At 48.6% G+C, this 9060-nt stretch overlaps 1 long non-coding RNA gene across 2 annotated transcripts; it reads right to left on the bottom strand.

Moving 5' to 3' along the window:
* Positions 1-2304: 2304 nt before the first annotated feature.
* On the bottom strand, positions 2305-8384 carry LOC147970872 (uncharacterized). 2 transcript variants are annotated; one of them, XR_015604346.1, is made up of 3 exons: positions 7265-7692; positions 5177-5248; positions 2305-3874 (listed from the first exon to the last, which is right to left on the bottom strand). It is a non-coding gene; the product is annotated as an uncharacterized LOC147970872 (long non-coding RNA). The 2 variants fall into 2 exon arrangements; XR_015604347.1 differs by lacking the exon at positions 5177-5248 and having other exon boundaries at positions 7265-8384.
* Between the last annotated feature and the right edge of the window lie 676 nt (positions 8385-9060).

The raw sequence follows: 9060 nt of genomic DNA on the forward strand, positions 1-9060 counted from the left end.
GGTTGCTTCATCTGTCCATTGGAAGTTATTGGTCTTTTTAAGAAGTTTGTAGAGTGGCAATGCCTTTTCTCCAAGGCGGGATATGAAGCGGCTCAAGGCGGCCACGCATCCTGCCAGCTTCTGGACATGCTTAAGCTCTGTTGGTATTGCGAGCTGAGATAGCGCTCTAATTTTGACTGGATTGGCTTCGATTCCTATATGGGAAAATATGAATCCGGGTAGCTTTCCGGCAGGTACTTCGAAGACACATTTCTCCAAGTTGAGCCATATGTCGTAGGCCCACAGGTTGTCGAAGGTTTGACGTAGGTCATTTATCAGTTGGTTGGAGTTTTTGGTTTTCACAACCACATCGTCCACATATGCTTCGACTGTTTTGCCAATTTGGTTTTTGAGGCATGTTTGAATCATGCGCTGGTATGTGGCTCCCGCGTTTTTTAGTCCGAACGGCATTGTGTTGAAGTAGAAGGGGTTGTAGGAGGGTGATGAATGTGGTTACTGCCTGATCGGACTCCTTCATCTTGATTTGGTGGTGTCCGGAGTATGTGTTGAGGAAGCATAACGAGTTATGTCCGGCAGTGGCGTCGATGATCTAGTCTATCCTTGGCAGAGGGAATGGATCCTTGGGGCAAGCTTTGTTGAGGTCTTTCAAGTCGACGCAGAGCCGCCAGGACTTGTCCTTCTTGGGTACCATAACCAAATTTACTAACCACTCGGGGTGCTTGATCTCGCGGATGAATCCATCCTCTAGCAGTTTTGCAAGCTCTTCGCCCATGGCCTGCCCTTTCGGTTCGGAAAATCGGCACAAGGTTTGTTTCACTGGCTTGAAGCCTTTCAAGATGTTGAGGTTGTGCTCTTCTAGTCTTCGTGGTATTACTGGCATATCTGATGGGTGTCAGGCAAATATTTCCCACTTTTCACGCAGGAATGTCCTTAGCGCTTCATCAACTGTGGGGTCCAGCTATGCTCCTACGGATGTTGTTTTATTGGGATCTGTTGGGTGCACTTGAAATTTGACTATTTCGTCCGCTGGCTTAAATTATGTGGGCCTTTGTCTTTTACTGAGAACCACATCATCCCTGTTGATTGTGGTGAGTAGCGCTGTCAACTCTTTGGCCGCGAGGGCTATAGATAGTGCCTCTAGGGCGAGTGACGCCGTTTTATTTTCGGTTCGCAAGGCTTTGCTTGGGTCGCTTTGAAGAGGGATCACCCCGTTGGGCCCTGGCATCTTGAGTTTCATATACCCGTAATGTGGTATGGCCTGACATCTGGACAATGCCTCACGTCCTAGAAGGGCGTGATATCCGCTACGGAAAGGCACAATGTGAAATAGCAAGGGTTCAGATCTGTAGTTATCGGGTTTGCCGAACACAACATCCAGTATCGTGCGTCTCGAGCAGTGTGCTTCCCTTCCAGGTATTATACCTCAGAACGTGGTATGACTGCGTTTGATGCGAGACCTGTTGAACTGCATCTTGTCTAGAGTGTCCTCATAAATGAGGTTGAGGCTGCTAGCTCCATCCATCAGCACTTCAGTTAGCCAGAAATCGTCGACAATGGTGTCGAGGACTAGTGCGGCTGGTGCGTGGTTGTTGCGAGGGCTTGGTTCATCCTTCTCGTTGAAGGTGATAGGCGTGGCTGCCCATGGCTGTGCGGCCGTCACCTGATATATTTGGTTGAGCTGTCGAAGAGCCTTTTTCCTTCTATTGTTTGAAACGAATGTCTCGTATACCGTGAGGACACTATGGTCCTGTGGTGTAGGCAAGGGTTGTTTGTCTGGAGGTGTAAGGCCCAAGATTGGCTCGCCATATTTGGCCACTTGTCTTACCACCCAACAAGCTCGAAGTCTGTGAGTTGGGTTTGCATCTAGCAAGACCGAGTGTATTGGGCACGACTTATCCAGGAATTTGTCTAACACCGATCTGGGTCTGGTTTTCTTTTCATTAGGCTCATGCTCCGGCGACCGTTTGTGTAAGGCCGTTTAAAGCGAGGCCTTCCGTGGTGTGCGGCGGGGTTTGGCTCTATGTTCATCTGTTGCGCTCTCCATGTGTTCTCCATGGCGCAATATTTGCGTACCATGTCCAATAGTTTGGTGAAGCATTGAATTCGGCGACGTGCGAGGGCGTTTAGGAGGCCCTCATCCCTGCAGTTAAACTGGAAGGCTTCGACTATTTCTTTGTCACAGCAAGGCGCCATCCTGTTCTTTACCAGGAGAAATCTAGCCCAATAGTGGTGGGCTGTCTCGTTTGGTAGCTGTTTGACGTACATGAGGTCCCATATGTCTGGGCTTCTCAAATCCGGAGAGTATTCCGCGTGGTGGGAGGGTGGGAAAATTTCGAGGATCCCCTCCTGCCGCGGACCCGGGCTATCCTTGATGGGTCGTTGAGTTACATCTGGCTCTAACCTTGCATGGTTCGGATCCGGACTAGTGCGCGTCTGGCGCGGGCCGTGGCCGTCCTTGATGGTCGGTTGTGCTATGTCCGATTTGGACCGCGCCCGACCCGGATCTGGACTTTCGTGCAGCCGAATTAGCTCAAGGCTAGATTCTGCACTGGGGTCCGACTCCGGATGTGCCTTCGGGTTGGTATCTGAATCTGAGCTAGATACTCGAGTATATATCGTCCTCAGCTTATGAGGTTGTGGTCCCTCCTGGGCTTCTTCGACGGTGGCGACGAGGTGCGTGACCGGAGGGGTGTTGATTTCATAGTCGTCGGTTTTAAGCCCGATCTTATCGTAGGCCATAGACCTGGTAACAGAGATCCCCATCACACGGAATAGGTTTATTAAGTGGTCTATTGACTGGGCACGGGGAGGTGTCGAACACTCCGACAATTCGGAAGGGGATTTAGCGGGCAATCTACCAGAGCCCGGCTCTAGGGCTGGGCTTTGAGGGATGCTTGATCCTTGCAAGTCAATTGGCCTTAGGGTTGATGCCTTCGGGCCAGTGAGCTCCTTTACGGGAGCAAAGCCTTCGATCTTGTCGGGGTGGCCAGTGCGATCGGCGCGTAATAGTACACTGTCGAACACGAGGAGATGACCAGGGGCAGGAGAGCCCTCTATGTGGGCAAGATCTCTAACAATTGGTTTAGCCATCGATTCCTCCGATGATCCAACAGCGGAACTTAGTGAAAAGCACCAATGTTGGTGTCAAAACCGGCAGATCTCAGGGTAGGGGGTCCCGAGCTGTGGATTTAGGATCGATGGGTAACAAGGGACGACGAACACAGTGTTTACCCAGGTTCGGACCCTCTCGACGAGGTAAAACCCTACGTCCTACTTGATTGTATTGATTGTATAACGTGGTTTATAGAGTAGATCTACCTCGAGATCAGTGTGACCCCAATGACTACAACCCTCGGTTTATATGGACATTGATAGGGCTAGGGTTACCGAAGATGGATTACAATAAGGAATAAAAGAGATCCTACACCTTCTTGACTTGGAGAGCATGATACATCCATTTTGCATCATGTTTTCTGTGACGCCCCCGATTCAATCGTACACTGATCATACACGCAAACATGTACGATTAAGATCAGGGACTCATAGGAAGATATCACAACACAACTCTAATGATAAAATAAGTCATACAAGCATCATATTACAAGCCAGGGGCCTGGAGGGCTCGAATACAAGAGCTCGATCATAGACGAGTCAGCGGAAGCAACAATATCTGAGTACAGACATAACTTAAACAAGTTTGCCTTAAGAAGGCCAGCACAAACTGGGATACAGATCGAAAGAGGCGCATGCCTCCTGCCTGGGATCCTCCTAAACTACTCCTGGTCGTCATCAGCGGGCTGCACATAGTAGTAAGCACCTCCCGAGTAGTAGTAGTCGTCATCGACAGTGGCGTCTGGCTCCTGGGCTCCATCGTCTGGTCGCAGCAATCGGGTATAGAAAGGGGAAAAGAGGGAGCAAAGCAACCGTGAGTACTCATTCAAAGTACTCGCAAGCAAGGAGCTAAACTACATATGTATGCATTGGTATCAAATGGAATAAGGGTATCATATGTGGACTGGACTACAGAATGCCGGAATAAGAGGGGGATAGCTAGTCCTATCGAAGAGTACGCTTCTGGTAACCTCCACCTTGCAGCATAAGAAGAGAGTAGATGGTAAGTTCACCAAGTAGCATTGTGTAGCATAAACCTACCCGACGGTCCTCTCCTCGTCGCCTTGTTAGAGAGCGATCACCGGGTTGTATCTGGCACTTGGAAGGGTGTGTTTTATTAAGTAACCGGTTCTAGTTGTCATAAGGTCAAGGTACAACTCCAAGTCGTCCTGTTACCGAAGATCACGGCTATTCGAATAGATTAACTTCCCTGCAGGGGTGCACCACATAACCCAACACGCTCGATCCCATTTGGCCGGACACACTTTCCTGGGTCATGCCCGGCCTCGGAAGATCAACACGTCGCAGCCCTACCTAGGCACAACAGAGAGGTCAGCACGCCGGTCTAAATCCTATGGCGCAGGGGTCTGGGCCCATCGCCCATTGCACACCTGCACGTTGCGAGGGCGGCTGGAAGCAGACCTAACCTAGCAGGCGTTCCAGTCCAATCCGGCGCGCGCCGCTCGGTCGCTGACGTCACGAAGGCTTCGACCGATACCACGACGTCGAGTGCCCATAACTGTCCCCGCGTAGATGGTTAGTGCGTATAGGCCAGTGGCCAGACTCAGATCAAATACCAAGACCTCGTTAAACGTGTTATCTTGAAATAACCACGAACGCCGACCAGGGCCAGGCCCACCTCTCTCCTAGGTGGTCTCAACCTGCCCTGTCGCTTTGCCACAAAGATCCACACAGAGGGCTGTCGGGAAAGTATATCCTTCTAGCCCCCAATTCATGAATCAACCGCGGGTACTCCTCGAGTCAACCCGACTTTAGTCATCACATGTATCATATATAAAGTATATAGTATATACCCATGATCACCTCCCGAGTGATCACGGCCCGATAGTATAGCATGACAGACGGACAAGAGTGTAGGGCTACTGATGATAAACTAGCATCCTATACTAAGCATTGGGATTGCAGGTAAAGGTAACAACAGTAGTAGCAAGGATAAGCTATGCATCAGAATAGGATTAACGGAAAGCAGTAACTTGCTACACTACTCTAATGCAAGAGTAGAGAGAAGAGTAGGCGATATCTGGTGATCAAAGGGGGCGCTTGCCTGGTTGCTCTGGCAAGAAGGGTTCGTCGTCAATGTAGTCGATCACAGGGGTACCGACAGCGGTCTCGGGGTCTACCGGAAAGAAGTAACGGAGGGGAACACAATAAATAATAGAGCAATTAAAGCATCACAAAGCATAACATGGCAATACGCGGTGCTAGGGGTGACCTAACGCGGTAGGATGGGAAACCGATGAAGGGAGGAAACATCCGGGAAAGTATCCCTGGTGTTTCACGTTTTCGAGCAGGTGAACCAGAGTGGAAAAGTTACGTATTCGCTATGCTAGAGATGTGTGATGGACGAACGGGCTGTGTATCCAGATTCGTCTCGTCGTTCTGAGAAACTTTCATGTACAAAGTATTTTCATTCGAGTTGCGGATTATTTTATATTAATTTTAATGGTTTTAAACGTTTTCTAAAATTATTATTAATTCAAAAATTAATTAGCTAAATGCTATGGGTACCAATAGTGTACACATCATTGTGTGCATGTGTACTACATGTGGGGCTAGAGAGCCCAGATGACCCAGTCAACAGTCCAGTCAACAGTCAACTGTTGACTGGTCAAAACTACAGATGGGGCCCATGTGCCATTCGCACATATTTTAGCATTTCTTTTTAAGTGTATAATTAGAGGGGGGGTCTACCTGTCATAGACTGGTATTTTAATAGATTTGCTTAACTAGTTAATTTAGCAGTGGGGACCCATTGACATAGTGTAGCTAAACCTAAGAATGGTTATTAAAAAACTGGGTGAAACGGTTCGGTTCTTACTTTGGGTTTGATTGGTTCAGGTTTTATTGGGCTAAATCTTTTTTAGTTTGGTTTTGGTTTGGGTATGTGAAGAAACCAATTTGGGTATAGTTGGTTATGGGCTTAAACAATTCGGTTATTAATGGCTATAAACTATGGGTCCAAACCGGTTTCTAGACATTGGTTGTGTGCAATAAGCAAGGACGCATCGACATTGAGTATCTTTGATCCGCATACATGCTGCGATGCACTACGTAATTCTGTATTATGGAAAAACACCACGCATGCAAATCGAATGTGTTTGCTTGTGTTTTAGCTAAGCAATTGGTTTTAATACACTTGTCAGTGAGCTTTTCAGTCGTGGGCATTGTCTTTTTGACTCTTGCTGTGTGTTGACCGTATCTTAACGATAACTTTGTACCTAAACTATTGTAGATGCACTTATGCCTTTTCTATGTCATTTGCTTCTTAACATGTCGATTTGTGCAATCATATATACATTTAAGCAAACCTATAGTTATGTATTGGGTTTAAACCCACGGTTATGTATTGGGTTTAAATTGGTTTGGGTGGAAAAAATAGACGGTTTAGTTTTGGTTGGGCTGAAAATGACATTAAACGGGTATGGTTCAAGTATGGTTTTGAGAGATACATGTACGAGTATGGTTCAAGTATGGTTTAAGTATGAAACTATTCTCAGATTTAAGTGTAGCAGCTAAGTGATGATTAGTCCCTAATCTAATTGCAGGGCCGGCGAGAGGCATAGACAGCCTCACGATGTGGCACCACACACACTCACACACACGTGCACTCACACACACCACGCTGCATACACACACAGCACACACCACACTCACACACACCACGGCCATGGCCCATGGCCGTGGCCAGCAGCAGCCACAACCAGAGGTAGCAGGCTGCAGTAGCACCATCAACCGAGCAGCGACATAAGCACGGAGCAGCACCGGCGGAAAACTAGTGGATACAGCAGCAATAAGCAGCAGTAGGAAGCAAGAGTAGTAGCAAGAAGTCAACAGCAGCAGAGCTTCAGCGGCAACAACGGCAAAGCAGTAGGCAGCGGCCGCGAGTAGCAGCAGTTGCCGGCGCGCACGGGCAAGGGCAGCTGCGGGCTCAATGCACAACGCGGCGGGGTGCGACGAGGGGACGGCCGGTGCGCGGCCGGTCGTGGCCGGACGCGGCCAGGGGCACGGTGGGGCGCGTACGGGGCGCAGTGGCGCGAGGCGCGGGCTTGCATCGCGGCCAACGGCCGAAGCTTGGGCGGCTGCAAACGGCGTCGGGGAGAGGGGAAGAAAGGGGGAACGGGTGGAGGCTCACCCCGAGGAGGCCGTGGACGAGCTCGGCGAGGCCGGGAGGCGCCGGTGGTGGAGATCGACGGCGATGGCCGCGGCGGCCGTGGGGGATCCCGACGACGTGGGACGAGGCGATTCGGTGGAGGGAGGCCCCGCGGCTCGGGCTGGTGGGCGGTGACGAAGTGGACGAGAGCAGGGAGGCTCCTGGTAGGTTCTCTCGCGGCGGCGAGCTCTTTGGTCGGGGTGACGACGACGACGCGGCGGCGGTGGCGTCGGGCGATGTGGGGGAGAGAAAGACGGCGCGGGAGGAAGGGGGAGGAGGACTAGGGTTCGCAGAGGGGTTGGGGACGAGGTCTTGTAGCCGTCCGCGACCACTGGGGAGCACCGTTGTCGCGCATCGGTCGGCGATGGCGCATCCGAGCCGCTCGCGTGCTGACACGCACGAGGAAGGAGACGCTGGTCGTCATATGGTGTGGGATGGGCCAAGTCCTGTGCATTCTTGGGCCTAATTGCACAAAACCATTTTCCTATTTTATCTTTCTATAATAAACCTGCTACTGTTTTCTATTTAGTTTAGATAGCAATTGATTTTTGTTTAATACGAAATTGTGCTCATAATTCAAGCAAAATATTGTTAGGTGGCACAAAAGTTCAGGGCCAAAAGAAAATATATAAACTTAGGTTTATATTTAAATGGTTAATTTAACTACTGTTGGGCCACTTATTAATTTTCTAGGATTTAATTGGTGGGTCAAATAATGTTGGGTTCAACAAGATAAAGATCCAGGAATTTATAGAATACTTTGAATATTTTATTTTTACTGTTTGGAGAAACAATTTATTTGACTTTATTTTAAATATTGAAATTGGCTTGGATTTTATCAAGTGACAATTTGGCTTAGTTAATCTTGATGACCTGGCACCATTAGTCTGGAGTTACTGTAGCATGATTCTCCGGGTGTTACATTTTCTTACTGTTATTTATAATGTTTTATCCATAATAATGCTTTTTGGAGAAATTCTAATGCTTTTTCTCTCATAATTTGCAAGGCACACACCAAGAGGAAGAATTCTAGCAGCTGGAAATCTGGACCTGCAAAAGCTACATCAGGCCACCTATTATGCACAACTCCAAATAGGCTGAAACTTCACGGAGATTTTTTATGGATTATTTAAGAATTATTGGAGAAAATAACTACCAGAGGGGGCCCACCAGGTGGGCACAACCCACCTGGGCACGCCAGGCTGCCCAGGCATGCCCTGGTGGGTTGTGCCCTCCACGGCCCACCTCTGGTGCTCATCTTTTGGTATATAAGTCATTTTGACCTAAAAAAACAAGGAGAGGACTTTCGGGACAAAGCGCCGCCACCTCGAGGTGGAACTTGGGCAGGAGCACTTTTGCCCTCCAGCGGAAAGATTCCGTCGGGGGAACTTCCCTCCCAGAGGGGGAAATCATCGTCATCATCATCACCAAAAACTCTCCCATCTTGGGGAGGGAAATCTCCATCAATATCTTCAACAACTCCATATCCTCTCAAACCCTAGTTCATATCTTGTGTTCAATCTTGTTAGCGAAACTATAGATTGGTACTTGTGGGTGACTAGTAGTGTTGATTACATCTTGTAGTTGATTACTATACGGTTTATTTGGTGGAAGATTATATGTTCAGATCCAATATGCTATTTAATACCCCTCTGATCATGAGCATGTTTGTCATTTGTGAGTAGTTATCTTTGTTCTTGAGTTCACGGGAGAAATCATGTTGCAAGTAATCATGTGAATTTGATATGTGTTCGATATTTTGATAGTATGTATGTTGT

Source organism: Triticum urartu, chromosome 5A (assembly GCF_056163025.1).
Source record: "Triticum urartu cultivar PI428250 chromosome 5A, HENAU_Tu73, whole genome shotgun sequence".
Lineage (NCBI taxonomy): Eukaryota > Viridiplantae > Streptophyta > Magnoliopsida > Poales > Poaceae > Triticum > Triticum urartu.